Source organism: Neomonachus schauinslandi, chromosome 1 (assembly GCF_002201575.2).
Source record: "Neomonachus schauinslandi chromosome 1, ASM220157v2, whole genome shotgun sequence".
Taxonomy (NCBI): Eukaryota; Metazoa; Chordata; class Mammalia; order Carnivora; family Phocidae; genus Neomonachus; species Neomonachus schauinslandi.
In genome coordinates this window covers 141582189-141603290 of record NC_058403.1, presented here as the reverse complement: position 1 = coordinate 141603290, position 21102 = coordinate 141582189, and the positions used below count along the sequence as shown (strand labels likewise).

At 38.2% G+C, this 21102-nt stretch overlaps 1 protein-coding gene and 1 pseudogene across 6 annotated transcripts in view; both read right to left on the bottom strand.

Annotated features, from left to right (window-relative positions):
* Window positions 1-21102, bottom strand: part of RBMS3 (RNA binding motif single stranded interacting protein 3) — a 725792-nt gene that overhangs the window by 318703 nt on the left and 385987 nt on the right. The gene's annotated exons all lie outside the window — the stretch shown is intronic.
* On the bottom strand, window positions 17245-17837 carry LOC110570629 (annotated as a pseudogene).

Sequence of the window (21102 nt, the reverse complement as noted above, 5' to 3'; positions counted from 1 at the left end):
AACGTGCCCCATTCCCAGATGGGAGGCCAGTGGCTAGATTATCAAAGAAGCAGTCATTTCCTAGTATTTCCCTTTCAAGAGATTCTCCTCATGATGTAAAATGTGGCTGCAAAGACAAAGATTGCTCTGTAATAAAAGTTATTTTCTGTCTCTTTCCTGGTTTAATAACCCAGAAAATAAAATCATTTGCCTACTACTTCCTCACAAGGTAAGAATTCAAGTTAATCAGTGCATATAAACAAACCTCATTGAGGGCTCCATTTTGCCCAGTTTAGGATAAAACACTGCTTCCCTGGTAAAATTCTCCTAATGAAATGTAAAACTTACAAACCGCCAACTCTTGTCATGTGAGTAAAATTAACCCCCTGAGAATATCTACTGCCTTGTTTTCTTATTAGCCCCATTTTAAAATATTTAAAATGTACGGGTCAAAAATTAAGCTTAAGGCTACATTTTCTCATAAGTTAATCTGCATATTTTAAAAAACATTTTAACGGAAAAGAATGCGAAATCATTTCCATCTAAATCCTTCTCCATAGGCCTGGAGAACACAGAAGCAATGACAGGGACAAGATGTAGATCCTCTTAAAATTATGCGTTCTGTTTTATTTGAAGGCAAGAAGAATATCCAACGGGCATTCTATTTTTTTTTTAAATTTTATTATTTTATGTTAGTCACCATACAATACATCATTGGTTTTTGATGTGGTGATCCACGATCCATTGTTTTTGTATAATACCCAGTGCTCCATGCAGTACATGCCCTCCTTAATACCCATCACCGGACTAACCAATCCCCCCTCCCCCCTCCTCTCTAAAACCCTGTTTGTTTCTCAGAGTCCATAGTCTCTCATGATTCATCTCTCCCTCCAATTCCCCCCCCCCCATTTTTCCCTTCCTTCTCCTAATGTCCTCCATGCTATTCCTTAGGTTCCATAAATAAGTGAAACCATATGATAATTGACTTTCTCTGCTTGACTTATTTCACTTAGCATAATCTCCTCCAGTCCCATCCATGTTGATGTAAAAGTTGGGTATTCATCCTTTCTGATGGCTGAGTAATATTCCATTGTATATATGGACCACATCTTCTTTATCCATTCATCTGTTGAAGGGTATCTCGGCTCTTTCCACAGTTTGGCTATTGCGGACATTGCTGCTATGAACATTGGGGTGCATATGGCCCTTCTTTTCACAACATCTGTGCCTTTGGGATAAGTCCCCAGGAGTGCAATTGCTGGGTCATAGGGTAGCTCTATTTTTAATTTTTTGAGGCACCTCCACACTGTTTTCCAAAGTGGCTGTACCAACTTGCATTCCCACCAACAGTGTAAGAGGGTTCCCCTTTCTCCACAACCTCTCCAACATTTCCCATGGGCATTCTAATAAGTAAGTTTAAATTCCTAAAAATTCCCTGAAAAAAAACAACACATTACTTTGACCAAATTCACAAACTGTAAGGGAGACAGGAAACCAATATAATTAAAATAAAAAGATTAGCTCTATGAGTTTTGGTACAGAGTTCACAGATAACATAGCTATAAGCCTGTCCCATGCGAGGGCTGGGTCATGATCTCTCCCCTTCACAAATTCTCCGTTCACTGATTTCCCTTTTAATGGCAAATACCTCTGTAAATCTCCATCAAGAAACATCCGGTGACTTTCTGTTCCTGACTTGACCATCTCCATTCATCAAAAAGGAACATTTTTAAGATCTCAAACTAAGGGTTAACCTTAAAATGTGGGAAACTAGACTTTTCTGGAAAGATGTCGATGGTAATGTGTGCAAGCCTTTAAAGGCATTACAATTTGGGGACAGGAAAGCATCCCCTTGTTTGTCCTCTTCTAAACTGACAAAAGACCTTTTATCCACCGGAATGCATTATGCCCTTCACCTTGCAATACGAATTTTAGGGAGCAACTGAAGAAGCAAAGGACCCCTTTATCCTCAAGAAAATGGGGAAATGAGACTAATGCACATGAAATCATTTGAAGACTATTCATTAATTGAGAATGCGGTACTGCCCAAGTATAATAGGAGGTGGGAGAAGAGAAGAAAACAAGTGAAGGCTGAAGAATCCATCTTATCAAAGAGAAAGATGACCCTTGCTCTGGGAAAGTGCTATACAGTTAGGGTGGAGCTGAGTGAAAACAAAATCCATTTGAATGTTCCATAAAACTGACATTCTATCTACTCCATAAAATTTCCTCAGGTACCATTAAATAATAATGTGATTGCTGTCTTTTCTGTCAAAAGATTAAAACACCCGTAATCTGGAGATATTCTGATACGTGGATCTATCATTCTGCATTCCACAGACTTGACTTCAGTTCATGAGGCTAATAATCCTTTCAAAGCTAGTTGTCACCACAATTACATAGGCAGTATATCTTTTGATTATCTCTCACAACTTATTTCTAGCAGACCACAACTGTAAAAATATTGGTGTTTTCCCAGCAGCCTACAGACTGGGAATGTAACGTTTGATGGCCTCGAATGTTTTTCCTCAAATCGATGCTTTTTACATATAATGTTTTACATTTAACGAGAAGAAACATTTTCCCATGTGCGCCAACACAGCATACCTCCAAAGCTTTTGTGTCTAATTATCAGTTGTTGTTTATCATTTATTTAACAAGAAATAATTAGCTCCATGTCTGTATAATGAAGTAAAATGGGGATTACACTGAGATGCCTCATGTCAAAAATGCAACAGACATTCTTTACTGCAGTGCTGAACTAAATGTCTTTATGTTGGAGGAAAAAGAAATCCTAGAGATAATAATGTTCAAATGCCTCGATGACTTTGTCAAAACTAACTAAATAACATAATACATGTTGCCTATGACTGAACTCTTTGAAGATTCTATCCTTTTGATTATTTGCAGATGATCAGATGGCTTTAAATATCAGGGTCACAAGATGGATTCTGAAGGGACCAGATTAAAGAGAAAGCTAGCTGTTCCGGGGACTTAGAAAAATCCCTTTATGTTTGGTGGCTTTTAAAATCACTTCTACTATCTGAAACTATGCTCTCAATTGACACAATTTACAAGATTCTGCATAAAGGTGTAAGTGAGACCTGAAAAGGTAAGGAAAAAAAAAAAACGACTCAAAAAGAAGCACACATAAAGAAAATTCACAAAATATGCTGCACTTGTAAAATGCATGACCTCATTCTTTCCTGGCACTACTGTGAATGCAAAACAAAACCAATGAGAGATATATTATATATATATAGTGTAGACACCTCCCCGGTGCCTGCCATTTTTTGTCAGAGAAAGAAAGATGATGGCCCCTACTAAGGATCGCAGGCCTCTTGGCCTTAAATGAAAGAATGAATTTGTTTCCCCAATGCCCCAAAATATTGTTGCACACAGACATTGCAGGGAAAAACAATAAACAATAAACATTAAAAATTAAGTTGTTTAAAGTGACACCCTATTATTTTGGAGTTTGTGTGTACTGAGAAGGCTGTGTAAACTAAAAGGAATGCGTGGGTACAAAGGTAACAATCATTGGTTCTTCTTTTTATTTTCTTTCCTTCCTTGCAAATTCATTTTTACTTAAAATATTAGAACTATTCATGATATTCGATCCAACAATGGATATACCAGCCTCTTCACAGACTCACGGAACTTGCAAAGACGGAATGAAGTAGTTCTTGATTTAGAGGGAGTCCAGGAAATGATCTTTTCATCGGGAGGCACACATACAGTTAGATTAAAGGTGCTCTTTCAAGGAATAGAGATATAGTCAAGACTGAACAAGTGAGAGCTAAGGAAAAAAAAAATCTCTTCTGTCTGCCTAAGTAGGCAGAGAAAGCCTTGGGATGGGAGCCTTCCAGAATATGTACTAAATGCCAGTTTGCATTCACTTGTCAGTTCCGCCTGTCTGAGGTCAAATGTGCTTGCTTCCACCTCCAAATGAAGCTCTGGACAGTGACAGCGATGCCCTACAATACCAAGTTGGGCCCTCCCTCTAAGCCCCTTTGGAAGCAATGTCGGTAAAGTACACTGGAGGAACACCCACATTCCAAGTCTTCCTGATCACTCCAGTGGGGTGATGCTGGCGGTGGTAGTGATGCAGACAGTGGGGGTGAGGTGGAGTAACTGGGAGGGAGTGCCCATTGAAAGCTTCCAGGAAAGGTCCCTGGAGTTCCTATCAAAGTGAAGCTGCAGTCAAGACCTAGGTATGTCCTGAAATTATGCATATAAGCTTTTAAAGAAAGCTCCTTAAACAAACATAAATATTTCTTGGCCATTATGCCTGCTTATTCAAGATCATGTCCTATGGTTGATGCCTATTGTTTTTGCGAATGATTTCTTTTTTAACATATATATGTATGTATATATATATATGTATGTGTATGTATAAATATATATATTTATACATACACACACACCTCTTGACATATCTATACACACACACCTCTTGACATATCTATACACACACACCTCTTGACATATCTATCTATGAACCTGTCCATCTCCACAGTTAAGGGGGGGGTGACAGCCAGCACTTACCTACTGGTGTCAAGCAGTGGCTAAAGAACAATTGCAACTAATACTTTTTTTTTTTTCTTTTAAAGAATAAAACAAAAAAACTCATTTATGCTTGAATGGATTGGAATGGGCTTAGAATAGAGGTTAAGCAGTGGCCTGAGTATCTTATCGAATGTATCAATGAAAAAAACAAAAACTCATTATCAGAAGTTTTAAAACCCCTCACTATAAAAAATGCTCGTCAGAATCTGTTGTGACCACCGAAAGATGTAAGAAGTTATATAGACACACACACATACACAATAAAATGAAAACTGATGTCTAGAAAATACAATATGCAAAATAAACCTAAGAGAATCCTATTTAGGTTTACCAAGAACAGACAGTAAGAAAATACGGAAGTATTACTCCTTAAAGTACATAAGACCAGCCTCCTCACCTTACAGTGTGTGTGTGTGTGTCTGTGTGTGTGTCGCTGTGTGTGTGTGTCTGTGTGTAAAATGAACTTTGAATTTTAACTGCTTGAATTCTGGTCCACAGCTGTACCTGTCTAAATAAAATTAAAAAATATATTCTGTGGTATCAGAAGCAATGCAGGATAACGACATTTGAATTTGGGATAATATGTAATGTTTAAAAATTGATACCCTATGATAAAAGAAATAGAAGGGTGCAAACATATGTGAAATATATATATAATATCCCAGAACTTATGAGAAAAACTTTTGCTCAAAGTGCCTTTATCTAGCAAACAAAAAACTAACAACACAACCCATTCCACGAAAAATAGTTATTCTATCACTCTCCAGATGTAATTCTCTTTTTTAATTTTTAAAAATTTTTTAAATTTTTATTTTTTAAAAAATATTTTATTTATTTATTTGACAAAGAGAGAGAGTACAAGTAGGGGGAGTAGCAGAGGGAGAGGGAGAAACAGGCTCTCTGCTGAGCAGGGAGCCCGATGCGGGGCTCCATCCCAGGACCCTGGGATCATGACCTGATCCAAAGGCAGACGCTTAACAGACTGAGCCCCAGATATAATTCTATACAGAATAAAATAAATCCACTAGAAGTGTGATCTTTTACCATCCACAGTTAGTTTCATTGATTCTATAAATGCTACAATCACACAGTAAAATTTCTTATCATATAGCTACCTAGAGAAGTGCATGTATATACTTCACTTTACAGAACTGTATGCGTCTGCCTAACCTCACCTATTTTAAAACATTAAAGTGCATTATAATGGCATTTGAAATTCTTTGGTGTCATGAGTAACAGAGAAATGCATCAAAAGTCAAAATTTAAATATTAGGACTCATCTTCTAGGAATGAGTATGGCCCTTATTTTATTTTTGAGTTTTAACTGATGGACTGACAGCCCCAGCACAGCCCTGTACTATTAAAATTGCTGTCCAGGACGGCAATAAGTGTATCCTCAGATGTACTGAGAAAATTCTCTGTAATGCAACGTTCAAAATAGAGAAAGGACCCTACTTTTAATGAGTCGTGTGACTAATTAATTGGCTTCTCATAAGAATATACTTTGTCTCCTTTTGTTTATTACACTATTCACACCTTGCCTGGAACAAGCAGTTGTCTTCCTGGAGAGCCACATAAATCTAGACAGGAACAAACAGCCTCAATATACGATTGACACCCAAACTGTCAAGCCAGCCGCTCTGGTGACAGTCATTTTATAAAACTGCTTAGTCATTCCTGTCTAGCCCTGTGATGCCCAAGTATCTCCTGCTGAGAAGCCATATCATGAAATGTTAATTTGGCTCTTAAAGATAACATGCTTTTAAAAAGTGATAAGAAAGAGAAGTTGAGCTGGGCTCAGACAGACTGTCTCTGTTCCCAGGTTCTGAAAAGGCACTCCCAGAAATATTTGCTGTAGCCTTAGGAGCAGCAACATTCCCTGGTAATCCTGATGAAATAACAATTTTCTCCCATCAGGGAGATGGGGCATATGTGTGTGTTTGGGGGCGGGGGGGGGTGGAGTGTGTGTGTTTCCTCCCCCCCACCCGTGTATTTCTGGTTAGGAGTTAATGTGAGACTTGGTAAGAAAACATACCCTACAGGCATATGTCCTTAAACTTCACACTTCGCTAAAGTTGTTCCTTTAGCTTTGCTCTCCTCGGAGTCCTCCGCCACCATTTCTTCCCCGCTGCTGCTGTTCAGTTTGGCAGCACATTTAGGGATGCCATCTTTATGAGACCTGCCATGTGAAATAAACTCACACTCTATTCTCAGCATCCTCCTTTCTCTTGTCGATCCCCCTTGGAAAAATGTGATAACCTCTGTTTTCGAAAATACTACTGACTTGCGTGTGTATTTGCTTTGAAAATTGAGTCTTTGAAAATGATCCTGAGCCAAGCAACTCACACTTGGGGAACACTGCGGTGAAGAGACGGATCACACAGAGGCTACGAAGAACAAAACAAACCGTCTTGACATCTACTGAAGTGTTATAAATAAAGCTGGCTAGTAAAAAGATGAAAGCAAAGCTTGAGTCTTCACCCCACCATCCTGCCCCCACATGCTAAGTATAATCTTGACTGACCCAGGATCTCTTTGCTTCTTAGAGAAAAAGCAGTAAAGTTGAACTGGTTGTTATTAGCCCACAGCAGCAGTGACTCAAATATTTAGCTACTTAGACTTCTACCCTTGTAAAATTTTACACTTGTAAAATTGAGTAATTCCTGGGGTGTATCGGCCTTAGGGCAAATAATGACACATTTCATTCTCAGAATGATAGAATACATCAGTCTCTATCTCTTCCTGTCCCTCTCTTTTTCTCTTATCTCTTTTATTCTTTTCCCCCCCCACCTTGAATTTTTAAACCACATTTAGACATCCCTTTTGTGGGTAGGGCTGTTGCAAAGGAACACTCATTATTTTAAGAAGATACAAATATGAACTAGGACAGAAACATTTCAGAGTGGTACTCAGCATCCTTTCACCCCTTTTCAGTTGCCTGGTTCAATCTAGAAGTGTTTTTGGATGACTATATGGAATAGTTCCGGAGCTCACTCAAATGTAGTATTTACAAGGATGACATGCCTGTTCTTACTCTCCAGCTCCAGCTTCTTCCTATAGCAGACATCACTAAGCAATTGTGGTACTTTCCCACTCAGTACAGACATAGCCTCAGGATCCTTCTTGACACAGCACTCCCAGCCACCATCAGCCATTATCCATGATCTAGAGCTGGTTTAAAAAATAGCCTCTAATTGTCTTCTTGCATCTGGCCATCCTTCCTTAAGATCACTAAACATGGAGGAAGTTGCAGATCAATAGGCATGAGTCTCTTTACTTTTATTGGAGGTGGTCTTGAGGAAAGCTGGTTAACTTCCATTCCATATATCCTTGCATTCCTCTACTAATTGTGCTGAAGCATTAGAAAATTTAAGAAATCATGAGCTAAGTGCAGGGTATGGACCATGGCAATTAGCCTGAGTAGCATGTCATTTTCATTAAGTAAGAGAGCAGAGAGAAGATAAACATGTCAGCCCCCACAGTTACCATGTGAAGTCCTAGGGGAATCTTATTATTAAACTAAGAAAAGTATCAGGTCTAGCAGTATATATACATCCATTCAGACATATGTACATTCATTAATTTTAGTGTGATGGCAATGTTCTCTATTTGGATAGGGCTCTGGGTTACACAGGTGGATATATCTGGCAAAGCTCATGGAATGGTATACTTAAGATTCATGTATTTCATTGATGGAAGTTTCATCCCAAAAGGAAAAAAAAAAATATTGAAGTCTCGTTAATGATATGTATGTTGAGTGTTTAGAAGTGAAACACACTGATGTCTGCAACTGATGTCTTATTAAAAAAAATATGATGAATTGATGAATGGATAAAGCAAAGGGTGTGTAATAAAGCAAGTCTAGTGAAAGATTAATGGTAGAATCCAGAGAGTGAATTCACTGTAAACTTCTTTCCATTTTCTGCACGTGAGAAAATGCTCATAATAAAATGTTGGGGAAAACTACAATATACTCCTAATCTTGTTGTGAAATACTTGAGACCTACTTGTCCTCTCTCCTGCCTCTTTTTGACCAGAAGCAAGAAATAGCTCAATTAAATGTAATGACTTGTTACTGAAATATCTTGATTTTCGTCTTCATAAAGAAGCATTGGGATGCACCTATGAGACTCTAGCCAGGAGAGAAAAAGACAGACTATTGTACTTAGATTCCACTACTCTCATCACACCCAGAATGAGAGAAGTGGTCCACACCAATATATCTAACATAGCGCTTTTGTTAGGCAAAGCATCACTCAAATGTAAATATAAAAACATACTTGCCCACCTTGATGAGAACATCACTGACCTTATCTGTTCATTTTTCTTTTCCCCCTCCAAACACACAGACACTCATGCTGACTTGGCAAACCATGGTTGAGAAACCACTGCTCTGTCAAATCTGCACGGGGACTTCAGAGTCTAAGTGATGGATATTGTGGGGCACAAAGTATTCAAACCTTGGGCTTTTGAAAAACAAGTGCAAAGAGCTCAGTGAAAACCTATTATCACTGGTAGAATGGAAAAGGCAATGAAATTCTCAATCATACCTCTTCCCCGTTTAGTGGTTTGAGGGCAGCTAGACATGGATTGTTGAAACGAGGGCATTTTTTAAACAACAGAATCAAGAACAGGATATTTAACCTATTCTATTAATTCCCATTGCAATGTGTGAGCTAACATGCCCTGGCAATAATTTATAACATGACCAAAAAATATATATTGCTTCCCCCCCCCCCCCCCCCCACTTGCTCTAATCTGGCTTTGGGAACTACAAGTCCCAAGGATCAGGATGCTATAATATGGCAAATGAGAATCAGTGAGCACACTGCAATCCTCTTCAAGGGTTCCCTGCTCAGCTTGTGATTCCATACTTTTTAATTTCCTTGTGCAAACAGTGAACTGAAAAATGGGAAAATCCATTTGGCTAGTCTGAGCTATAAATTAAATCCTTGATTAAATTTTGGCAATTACATCTCCAGGTTGTTTCCATTTCAACATTTAAAATACATTTGAATAAGCTTCTGAATCATGATCTTGGCAATCTATTGTATGGCTAAATGGACTCTAATAAATACTATTAAGAGGTTAGCTGGTAAATAGAAAAATTGAAGAACACTGAAAACAAATATTTTATCCTTCTTTTAAGTTGTTTGGATATGAGTAAGTTGCTAAGAGGCAGAAAATAAGTACAAAAACCTCATGTATGTTCTTAACCAGTAAAGAGCAATGAAAATCATCAGTGGTTCTTAAACTTTATTATGCACAAAAATCACCCAGAGGTCTTGTTAAAACGCAGAATACTGGGACTCCCCCTCCCCCCAACCCCCCTACCCTTAACCCCACCAGACACTGATTGAGCAGGTTTGGGTGGTGCCCACTAATTTGCATTTCTTTTCTTTTTTAATTACAGGGTAGCTAACATACAGTGTTATATTAGTTTCAGGTTTACAATATAGTGATTCAATAATTCCATATAGTACTCAGTGCTCATCAAGATAAGTATATTCAACCCCATCGCCTATTTCACCCATCCCCCTTCCCAACTCCCCTCTAGTAACCATCAGTTTGTTCTCTATAGTTAAGAGTCTGTTCCTTAACTAATGATGTAATGTATGGTGATTAACATAACAATAAAAATGTACTAATTAAAAAAAACAAAAGAAAAAAAAAGAGTCTGTTCCTTGGTTTGTCTCTTTTGTTGTTGTTCATTTATTTTGTTTCTTAAATCCCACGTATGAGTGAAATCATATGGTATTTGTCTTTCTCTGATTTATTTCGCTCAGCATAATATCTTTAGCTCCATCCATGTTGTTGCAAACGGCAAGATTTTATTCTTTCTTATTGCTGAGTAATATTCCATTTTATATATATAATATATGTTGAATATAAATGGTGAGAGTGGAGATCCTTGTCTTGTTCTTAACCTTAGGGGAAAAGCTCTGTTTTACCCATTGAGTAAGATGTTTCACTGGGGGTTGTTTTTTTGGTTTTTTGCTTGTTTTTTTTTTTTTTTTAATTAGATCTTTATTATGTTGAAATATGTTCCTTCTAAACCTACCTTGCTGGTGTTTTTATCATGAATGGACGTTGTACTTTGTCAAATGCTTTTTCTACATCTATGAGATGATCATATGGTTTTTATTCTTTCTCTTATTGATGTGTTGTATCACACTGACTGATTAGCAAATGTTGAACCACTCTTGATCCCGAGGATAAATCCGACTTGGTCATAGTGAATGATTTTTTTAATGTATTGTTGGATTTGGCTTGCTAATATTTTGTTGAGGATTTTTGCATCTATGTTCATCAGAGGTATTGGACTGTAGTTCTCTTTTTTTGTGGTGTCTTTATCTGGTTTTGGTATCTGGGTAATTCTACCTTCATAGACCAAAATTTGAAGTTTTCCTTCTATTTTTTGGAATAGTTTGAGAAGAATAGGTATTAACTCTTCCTTAAATGTTTGGCAGAATTCACCTGTGAAGCCATCTGGTCCTGGACTTTTTTTTGTTGGCAATTTTTTGATTACTGATTCAATTTCATTGCTGGAAATCAGTCTGCTCGAATTCTCTATTTCTTCTTGCTTCAGTTGGTAGGTTATGTTTCTAGGAATTTATTTCTTTTAAGTTGTCTAATTTGCTGGAATATAATTTTTCATAATATTCTCTTACAATCCTTTGTATATCTGTGGTGTCAGTTGTTATTTCTCCTTTTTCATTTCTGACTTCATTTATTAGAGTCCTCTCTCTTTTTTTTGGATGGGTCTGGCTAGAGGTTTAGCAGTTTTATTGATCTTTCAAAGAACAAGCTTCTGGTTTCATTGATCTGTTCTACTGTTTTGTTTTGTTTTTAGTTTCTTTATCAATTATTTCTGCTCTAATCTTTATTTTTTCCTTCCTTCTGCTGGTCTTCCATTTTGTTTGTTCGTCTTTTTCTAGCTCCTGTATGTGTAGTTAGTTTATTAGTGATTTCTTGCTTCTTTAGGTAGGCCTGTATTGTTTTAAACTTCTCTCTTAGAACAGCTTTTGCTGCATCTCAAAAATTTTGGACTGTTGTGTTTTCATTTTAATTTCTCTACATGTGGTTTTTTATTTCTTCTTTGATTTCTTGGTTGATCCATTCATTGTTTAGTAGCATGTTATTTAACTTCCATGCATTCTTGCTCTTTCTAGATTTTTTTTCTTGTGTTAATTTCTAGTTTCATAGCATTGTGGTCAGAAAAGATGCAGAGTATGACTTTGATCTTTATAAATTTATTGAGACTTGCTTTGTGGCCTGATATGTAATCTATTCTGGAGAATGTTCCATGTGCACTTAAAAAGATGGTGTATCATTTTCTCTTATATATCCTGCTGAATATATCTGTTAAATCTATCTGGCCCATTGTGTCATTAAAGCCCACTATTTCCTTGTTGATTTACTGTTTGGATGATCTGTCCATCAACGTAAGTGGGTGTTAAAATTTCTTACTATTATTGTATTACTATCAATTGTTTCATGTCTGCTGTTAACAGTTTTATGTATTTGGGTGCTCCCATGTTGGGTGCAAAAACATTTACAATTGTTATATCTTCTTGTTGGATTGTCCTCTTTATCATTATATAGTGTCCTTCTTTGTCTCTTGTTACAGTCTTTGTTTTAAAGTCTGTTTTGTCTGATACATGTATTGCTACACCAGCTTTCTTTTCACATCCATTTGCATGACAAATGTTTCTCTATCCCCTCACTTTCTTTTCTTTTTTTTTTTTTAGATTTTATTTATTTGAGAGAGAGAGAGATAGAGATAGTAAGAGAGAGAGCACAAGTGGGGAGGAGAGGGAGAAGCAGGCTCCCCGCAGAGCAGGGAGCCCGATGCGGGGCTCGATCCCAGGACCCTGGGATCATGACCTGAGCCGAAGGCAGACGCTTAACGACTGAGCCCCCCAGGCGCCCTTCCCTCACTTTCAATCTGCAGAATATCTTACAGGCAAGCGCATAGATAGATCTTCCATGACTGGAATGGGTGGATCCACCAAAGCGTGGTGGGGTGAGCACAGGGCTTGGTGTAAGCAAGTCAGACAGGTAATGTTGGTGCTGTGCGGGTTCTGGTCGGTGTCAATGTGTTTATGCTGGGGGGTAGGGAGGGAAATGGAGCCTGCCAGCTCCTTTGTTCTGGGAGGAATCTTCCAATGAAATCTGTCCCTCTGGGACAAGCTCTGAGATGAATAAACTACTCTCCTTCTCAGTTACTTCCGGAGTTTTTCAAACCGCTGCTTCTGTACTTTATCTCCATGGGCTGTTTGTTGTACTGTCTCTTTAAGGGTGAGGACTCAGCTTCCTCTCGCCCTCCAGGCTCTCCCAGAACCAAGCCCACTGGTGTTTAAAATTCCAGGCTTTAAGTCCCACTGGTTGAAAGAATTCACAGAATTTGGCCCCTCTAGTTTTCAAAGTGAAATGTTGTGGGGATCTGTCTACCCTGAGCCTACTGCCTGGTGTGATAGTCTGTTTCTTGCCCTTCTCTGCTCCCTCCCTCCCGTGGCCTGCCCAAGGTCTGTTTAGTTCCCCACAGCATCTCCACCCTTTCTACCCTTTTCAATGTGGTATCTTCTCGATCTTCAGTTATGGAGTTTGTCTGCCAGTCTTTGGGTCACTTTTTGAATTATTTACACTGATGTGGGTGTTATCTAGTATCCGTGGGATGAGGTGAGCTTAGGGTCCTCCTACTCTGGCTATATTCCCAGCCTCCCTCCAAATTTGCATTTCTGACAAGCTTTCAGGTGATGTTGATGCTGTATGTGATCATAGGACCATTTGGAGCAATGCTTGTCCAACCTTTCAGATACAAGCAAGCACAACTAAAAGGTTGTTGTAAGGTTCAGGAAATAACAGAAGATAACCATAAATCATCTGTCCAGCTTTTAAAGATATCCAGAAATGTGACTTCATCAGATGAAGCAATAATCAGTCAGTGGTTTATAGTTCCTACTGAGAGGTGGATCTCAGTAAAATTAAGAGATAGGCTCCCAGACTCCACATGCTGTACTCTTTTCCTATTGAGGTAATATAAACTTCTTCCCCCTTGAGGAGCCCCATAACCTGTAGCCCTCTCCCCAATGTCAATCAAACTTTTTAAAGGAAATTATCAGCTAACTCATTCTCTTTTCATTGTGGTATTACCTCATGGGGGGGCAGAATATTTTGTTTCCTCATCAAAGCAATAACATTTTAATCATGGAAATTATGGCATCAATCCCTGAGATAATGGGAAGCACTTACAGAGTAGGGGAACAAGTAGGCTTTCCGAGTCCCCTGATATCACAAGGGGGTGGCCCCTTCCTACAAGGAAGCCCAACCCTGCTTTCGCCATCTGGAGATTTCTACTGATGCAACTCAAGCCAGTTTTCATTTGTGCTATAATCACTGGAGACAAAGAATCTCAGCTGGTTATTAATCTCATCTGTATCACAAGTAGTAGAGTACTAAATCTCCCCTCTGACTTTTCTTCTCCAAGGAAAATCCTATCAGTGTCCTTAGTGTTTGGTATAGGTCTGCTTCCTAACCCCTAATGATATTATAAATCTCCTTTAAATTCTCTAAAATTTGAGTTCATGTAAGTACTTGAAAGCCAAGTCCCTATGTGAAATATTTTTTTATAACCTCCTGTCTTTACCTCTCTCCCACCATCCCCAGTCCAATAGGATATTTTCTAATAACCAAAGTTGCAATGAATCATGTGTTGACAGGGGTTGAAAAATGGGAAAAAAAACAAAACAAAAACAAAAACCCTTAATACCAGCCTGACCAGAACTGAGCATAGGGGAAGGATTGTTGCCAGGGTCTTGCATAGACTAATCTTAGCCCTATGGATGCTTTTAAATAAATAAGGTGATAGTAGCTAGCATTTCTATTTACGGTTCGCATGTAACTTACTCATAGCTTTGGGTAGGTTATTTACTTAATTCCTGCAAGAACTTTGTAAAGAAATTGAGATTCAGAGTTTTCGTATTCTAACTGGGGTCACAGCGCTGGTGTGTGACTGGCTTCCAGGTAGCTTTGCCATAAACACCTTTGCCATACACACCTTTACAGCAAACATTTTCACCACAGATATTTTTGTCACATAACTATTTGGCTATAAGATAATTTTGCTGTAAATGATAAAATAACTGGTTGATAGTTTTATTTCATTTCTTCATTGACAAATCAACTACCCTTGGAAGAGTGAAGGTATTGAAGCTACTAGCTGTCAGTCTGGTTTTATTTTTCCATTGAAAAAATTCCCATTTTTATATTATATAAATCTTAGCTAGCTTTCATGATGGTCTATACAGTGACAATCATGTGTGGTGATCTTAAAATAGTAGGTGATAACAACTATGTATATCAACTTGACAGAAAATATTGTGATAAAACTTACTGGAAGCGTGAAATAAGAGAGTGCAAAGCCAGATTGCATACTATGCTGTATTAGATAATGAATGACAGTGACACAATTACATTACCATGAGACCAAATGTTACAAGGATACAAAGCTCAGTTACAAAGGCGTTACAGAATTAGCATTTCACCCACTGTTTCCATAGATCTTTGCGACATCCATCAATGAAATAGGACAATATGCCAAGAACAGTGTGGAAGGCTTTCCTAATGCAATACAAAGCTCAGTTACCAAGACTCCTCCCAGTATTTGGAAAACTGATATCTCTCTCAATGAAGGAAGGGATTAATAATTAATTTTATTATTATTTTCTTTTATGTTTCATTATGTCCTTTTTAATGTCCTTCTTTTATTTTTCATTATTTTATCTTTGATGGCAAAATTACCTTATGGCAATTTCATTAATGTTTTTTAACATTTCATTATGTCTTTTTTAATATCCCTCTCTTATTTTTTATTATTTTATCTTTGATGACAGAATTGCCTTACAGCCAGTTAGTTATGCAGCCAAAACTCTTGAGGCAAAGATGTCTATGGCAAAGATGTTCCAGCAAACAACAGCAAAACAGATGTGGTGAGATAGAGCAGTAGTTCAAGTCTGGCCCAAGCCCCACTCTGAGGCTTTTCCTATTACATTTCACTAACCCCCAAAGTATAACAACTCCTTAGATTATCCTCTGTTCTTACAGCGAGTTTTCAAGAAAACTGCCCCAGATTGCATGTGGAAAAAGTGCACGTTTTCTGGAAAACGCAATTAAATAAAGAATTTTAAAAAAATGGGAAGCTAAGGGTATCTATAAAAAAAAAAAAAAAAAAACTGGGAAAACACTATAACTCCAGACAACAGATGTTGATGCATATCTGCCAAATACAGTGAAATCTGGAATGAGAAGTAGAATACATACTCCTGAAAACAAGTCACAGATATGGTGGACAGGCTTTAGGAAAATCACACCAAACAAAGATACTCAAAGGTGTAATCGAACATTTCTAAAATAATAATAATAATAATAATAACTTCCATAAACATAAATCAAAATGGAATACCACATTTTAGTAAAAAATTGATACAAAACAAATGATAGCAATTGGATTTCAGGGATAAGAAAAGAACTTTTGAGACATCCATCCTGAAAAAGAAATTTAGCCATCGGGTAGAAAATCAGTATTACTTCAGCAACACTAACATCAGAAAATAAAACAAAACAAAAACAAAGCAAGCAAAAACAAAACAAAACAAAAACCCAAAAAACTGAGGGCAATGAGGCTTGAAGAGGGGGAAATGACTCACAAATTTTATACCCAGTATAGTTATCAATCATGTATAATGTGAAAAAAAAATAGAGATTCTGAAATATGCACACATTGGACCATAACACTCATGATGGTTTCTCTATAAACTACTAGTTTATGAAATACAGAAAACTGTGATATAAATAAAAATGAGAATTCAAGAACTGTATAGCCATTACATAAAATGATCGAAAATGAATACTGATTTCATTTGAATGCAGAACTAAAACTGAATACTTTTGATTATAATGACTTTATAACAAAAGGTAAATATTATGAAGTTGGATGTAAAAACAATAATATAAATAATTGAATTTGGAAGCTGGAGAAGAGAGGTAATGGGAGGAAAAGTAAGTTTGCTGTTTTCTTTATTTTTAATAACTGTCTAAATTATAGATGGATCTATATTATTTAATTTTTAAAAGTAACCTGTAGAAGAGCTAAAAAAAAAAGACTAAACCCCTCTCAAATAACCAGAACAAGCAAGAATAACAACGAATACAACAGCAAAATACATAATAATACAAAATAAATAAAACAAAGTAGGCATTTAAAAATAGGATACATAAGCATAAAGACATTCATGTAAAAATTGAGATGTTCTACTGAAAAACAGCATCCTGGAGTAGGACTTTACTAAATAGTACTCAATAAAAGGAGTTCCATTTATAAAAGAGGCAGGAGGAGACAGGACTTCAGGCCTGAATTTTAGGGCTATCACAATGAAGTACCACACACTGTGTGTCTTAATAGAAATTTATCATCTCTCGGTTATGGAGGCCAGAAGTACAAGGTCAAGGTGTCAGCAGGGTTGGTTCTTTCTGGGGGCAGTGAGTGGGAATCTGTTCCCCGACTCTGCCCTAGCTCTAGCGGTTTGTGGGCAATCTTTGGCATGACTTGGGGTGCAGAAGTATCACCCCAATCTCTGCCTCTCTCTTTTTTTTTTTTTTTAGCCTTTTGATTTTTTTTTCCTACTTGAGAAAGCTTCAATTTTTAAATTTAGCTTTCTGACTCTCTGCTTGTGCCATCAACGTTTTCACAACAATTTTATGCTCCTTGATGTGGAAAGCATGCTTGATCCTGTCACAGACACACTTAGCACACATGGAACCACCAAAGGCCCTGTTGACAGAGCTTTTTTCATTTTATTTTTATATTTTAAAGATTTATTTATTTATTTTAGAGAGAGTGAGAGAGAAATAGCGAGAGCACAAGCTGGAGGGACAGAGGGAAAGGGAGAGAGAATCTCAAGCCGACTCCATGCCAATGTGGAGCCTGATACAGGGCTTGATCCCAGGACCCTGAGATCACAACCTGAGCCAAAACCAACAGTCGGGCATTCAACTGACTGAGCCAGCCAGGCGCCCCAGGTTTTTGTCATTTTAGATAACCTCAGAGGAATTTTAGGTCTCATGGCACAAACTCCTGGGCACATGCCACATGTGGATTTTGCTGCTTCTCCAACCTTTCTGGTCTAAAGGTAAACAATTCTATCACCAGGGGTTTCCGATAACCTGGCTTTGTTAGAGGACAGCCTATTGTAGGACAGCCTATGGCCATATGTCAAATGCTGGACCATTCTGAATGCCACTAGACAATGTCCCCAGAAGAGGAAAAAGAAAACTTCTGCCTTTATTTTCACATGGTGTTTTCCCTATATGTGTGTCTGTCTCCAAATCTCCTCTTTCTATAAAGACATCAGTCATACTGGATTAGGGGGTCTATCCTATTCCAGTATGACATCACCTTAACCTAATTACATCTGATACAACCCTATTCCCAAATATGGTCACAATCTGGGGTACTGGGGAACTTAGATTTCAACAAATGAATTTTGAGGGTACACAATTCAACCCACAATAAGGTCCCTTTCTGCCTCTTGTGCAGTTGGCAATATATTAAATATTATTTGCTATGTATGAAAGTTTTCGATCATCACCAGAGACCAATCAACAATTACAAAGTGTGACTTCATGGTCACTCTGTGTTAAAAAGATCAGAAACTGGCAAAACAAAAGAAAAATACCCTGCCAAATGGCAGCTTTATATAAAACACTGTAATTTGAAGCTTGGCAAAGAACACCAAGGCAGAATGTCTTCAGAAAAACAGCTAGGCATGATTCTATGAAAGGGTACTTGCCAGTGGAGTCAAAGTTCAACAATGCTATATGGATACTGATGTGTTCAGTCAGCTCCAATAAGAAGCTAGTCCTTCTTCTTTGGATGGGTGGTTTCAAAAATAAAAACAAAGACACTAGTGCTGAGTGTGGGAAGGAAATTAAAAAGGAGGAAGAAAGTGGAATGAGGGAAGAATCTAGAATCATGTCAAAAGCTTAACGAATCACCCACGGAGCCCTCATAATGGTCTGGGAGTCATTAATCTAATACTCCAGTGAGATCTCTGTTCTCAAACTGTTAATTTTTATCTACTGCCTGCTTTGGACTCCCATTTTAGTAGGTCCCAAGGGAAACTGTAAGTGGTCCTGAATTTCTTTTATTTTGCTGAGCTTAGCAACACTGACTACTAGGGTCAGTCACTATAGTGACTCTAGGGTGAGAACACTAGGTTTATTCCCAACAAGCAACATGACCTTGGACAAGGCACCTAGATAGATGGCTTTGTGTGACCCAATTTTGTCCACAGTACAATGAGGCAACTCATGTGAGGCTCAAGACAAAAAAAAGGATATGGGTGGTGTCTTAGGTTGGTGTCGCCAGGAGCAGGGCCTAAGAGAGAGAGAGATCCAAGTGCATATGGCTTACCGAGGGGCGAGTCAAGGAAAGGGAAGCATGGGAGAGAATCATGAAGCACTGAGCAAAGATGTGGTCTCAAGTGAAGTCCAGCCTTGGTCTCTTCCATGGAGGGCTCTGCAGCATATTCCCCACCATAGGTTTGAGACAAGGGAGATGGCCTTTCATACTTCCATATCAAGTGATCACCGCAGCAGACTCCCCCAGAATGTGTGAGACAACTCCTTTCAGCCTAAGGAAATTCTCAGGAGAACAGGGCAGTTGTAGGCCAGTAGCAACCAACACTCCAGCAACTAGGGTTGAGTGACTAACCTGGCAGAGGAGAAGCAGATGGGGCACAGCAGTACCCCAGTAGTACTCCAAACAGCTAGGGATTTAATGCCCCAACACCACTTCCTGCTACCACGTTGCCTCCATTTTATAATGAACTTATTTTCTTTCCAAACTTCAGTTCCATAACTGAAGAATATTTGAAAAAAAATCGCAGGTGGAATGCCAAGGATCACTTAGGCTCTGACATTCCGACTTCTAACTGATTGTTTTACGATGTGTCCTCATGCCTGTGCAGGTCATTTGCCTGCTCCCTTTCTTTCAGCTTCATTGTGTATTCATCTGTATCCCAGGTGCTGAGACCCTGAAAACTACATTTCCTGGATTTCCCAGCTGACTTCCGGTTGGGTCTGCCAATGCCAAGAACTAGTGGGAGGCTGGAAGATAGGAAGAAGGAAAGCGCTTTCTCTCTTGTGGCCTCTGTAGGGGTCACCAGCATCAGTGGCCAGCTATAGTTTCCAATGACCTTCAGCAGCTCCCAGTCAGTGGCTAGCCCCGGCACTATTGCCTGAAATGGCAGGGCCAGCCTGGGCCAGCAGGTACATCTGGCTGCTCTCACAGGGGGACTGGTGGCAGTTTCAACAGTAGCAGAGTCTTGCAGCAGAGCTACAGGTAAGTGTTACCTGCTAACACCCTGTCCTCAGTTTTGTTTGGCCAGCCTGAGGGGTAATAGCAGTTTGTTGCTATTACTGATCTCTGAGTTACTTTACCTCCTCTCTTTCTTCCTGCAGTCCTAAGTTTTTCTGCTTTTTTTTTTTAAACTAATTTTTTGGCAAAGAATTCTTGTGTTAAAGATTCTTAGTCTGAAATACCTAGAATAGTTTTCTTTTTCTGTCTGAATGCTGATTGATATGATATCAAACACTATGGTTTATAATGAGAATGACATCAGGGACACTGAATAGGTGGCTAATTGCGTAGCTCAGAAATAATAAAGGAGGTGTCTTGTGGGGCATCTGCTACCCTGATTCTGGTAGGTTACTCTTTGTCCTATTTCCTGAGTTGAAATTTATATATACGTGACTTAAAAAGAACACTTCTTTTGTTTTGTGTTACAGTTTTTCATGAATATGATTTGCTATCCTTAGTGGATTGCTGAAGGTTTTATGTTTAATGTGTACATTTTTACCTTTTATCCTTCAAATTTAAATGGACAAATAGAAGTGTACAGAATTCTGCAGATAAAAGCAAAACCAAAGACCAGAGAAAGACCATGTTAAAGCTGCAGATATGCATCGATAATGGTAATGTGTGCTACTAGAGTGTTGCTGCAGAAGAGTTTTCTTCAGAGTCTTGCCAGTTAGTATTTTCAGCATAATTTCTTCTATGACAGAAAGTGTGTATTTCACATCTTTGCCTTACACCATAACACATAACGTATCATATAAAATATCGGCTCTATGCATATTTATTAGAATAGCATCAATCATCATTTCTCAACTATTTGCATCAAATCACCTCGAAGCTTTGTTAAAAAAAAATTATCTTGAGTGATTGGGCCCCACTCTCAGAGTTTCTGATTCAGAAGTCTGAATTTACATTTCAAACAAGTTCACAAGTAATACTGATGTTGTTGGGCTAGGGACCACATGTTCAGAACCTATAGGATAGATTATAAAATCTCTGAGCGTTAAATATGACAAATGATGGATTCTTACCAAAGAAAAATAGGTATTTCCCAACATATGTCAGTGTCAACCTGATAATAGGTAGAGAGCTCTATTTTTTAAAAGTATATTCCATCACATACCGAAAGCCAGACC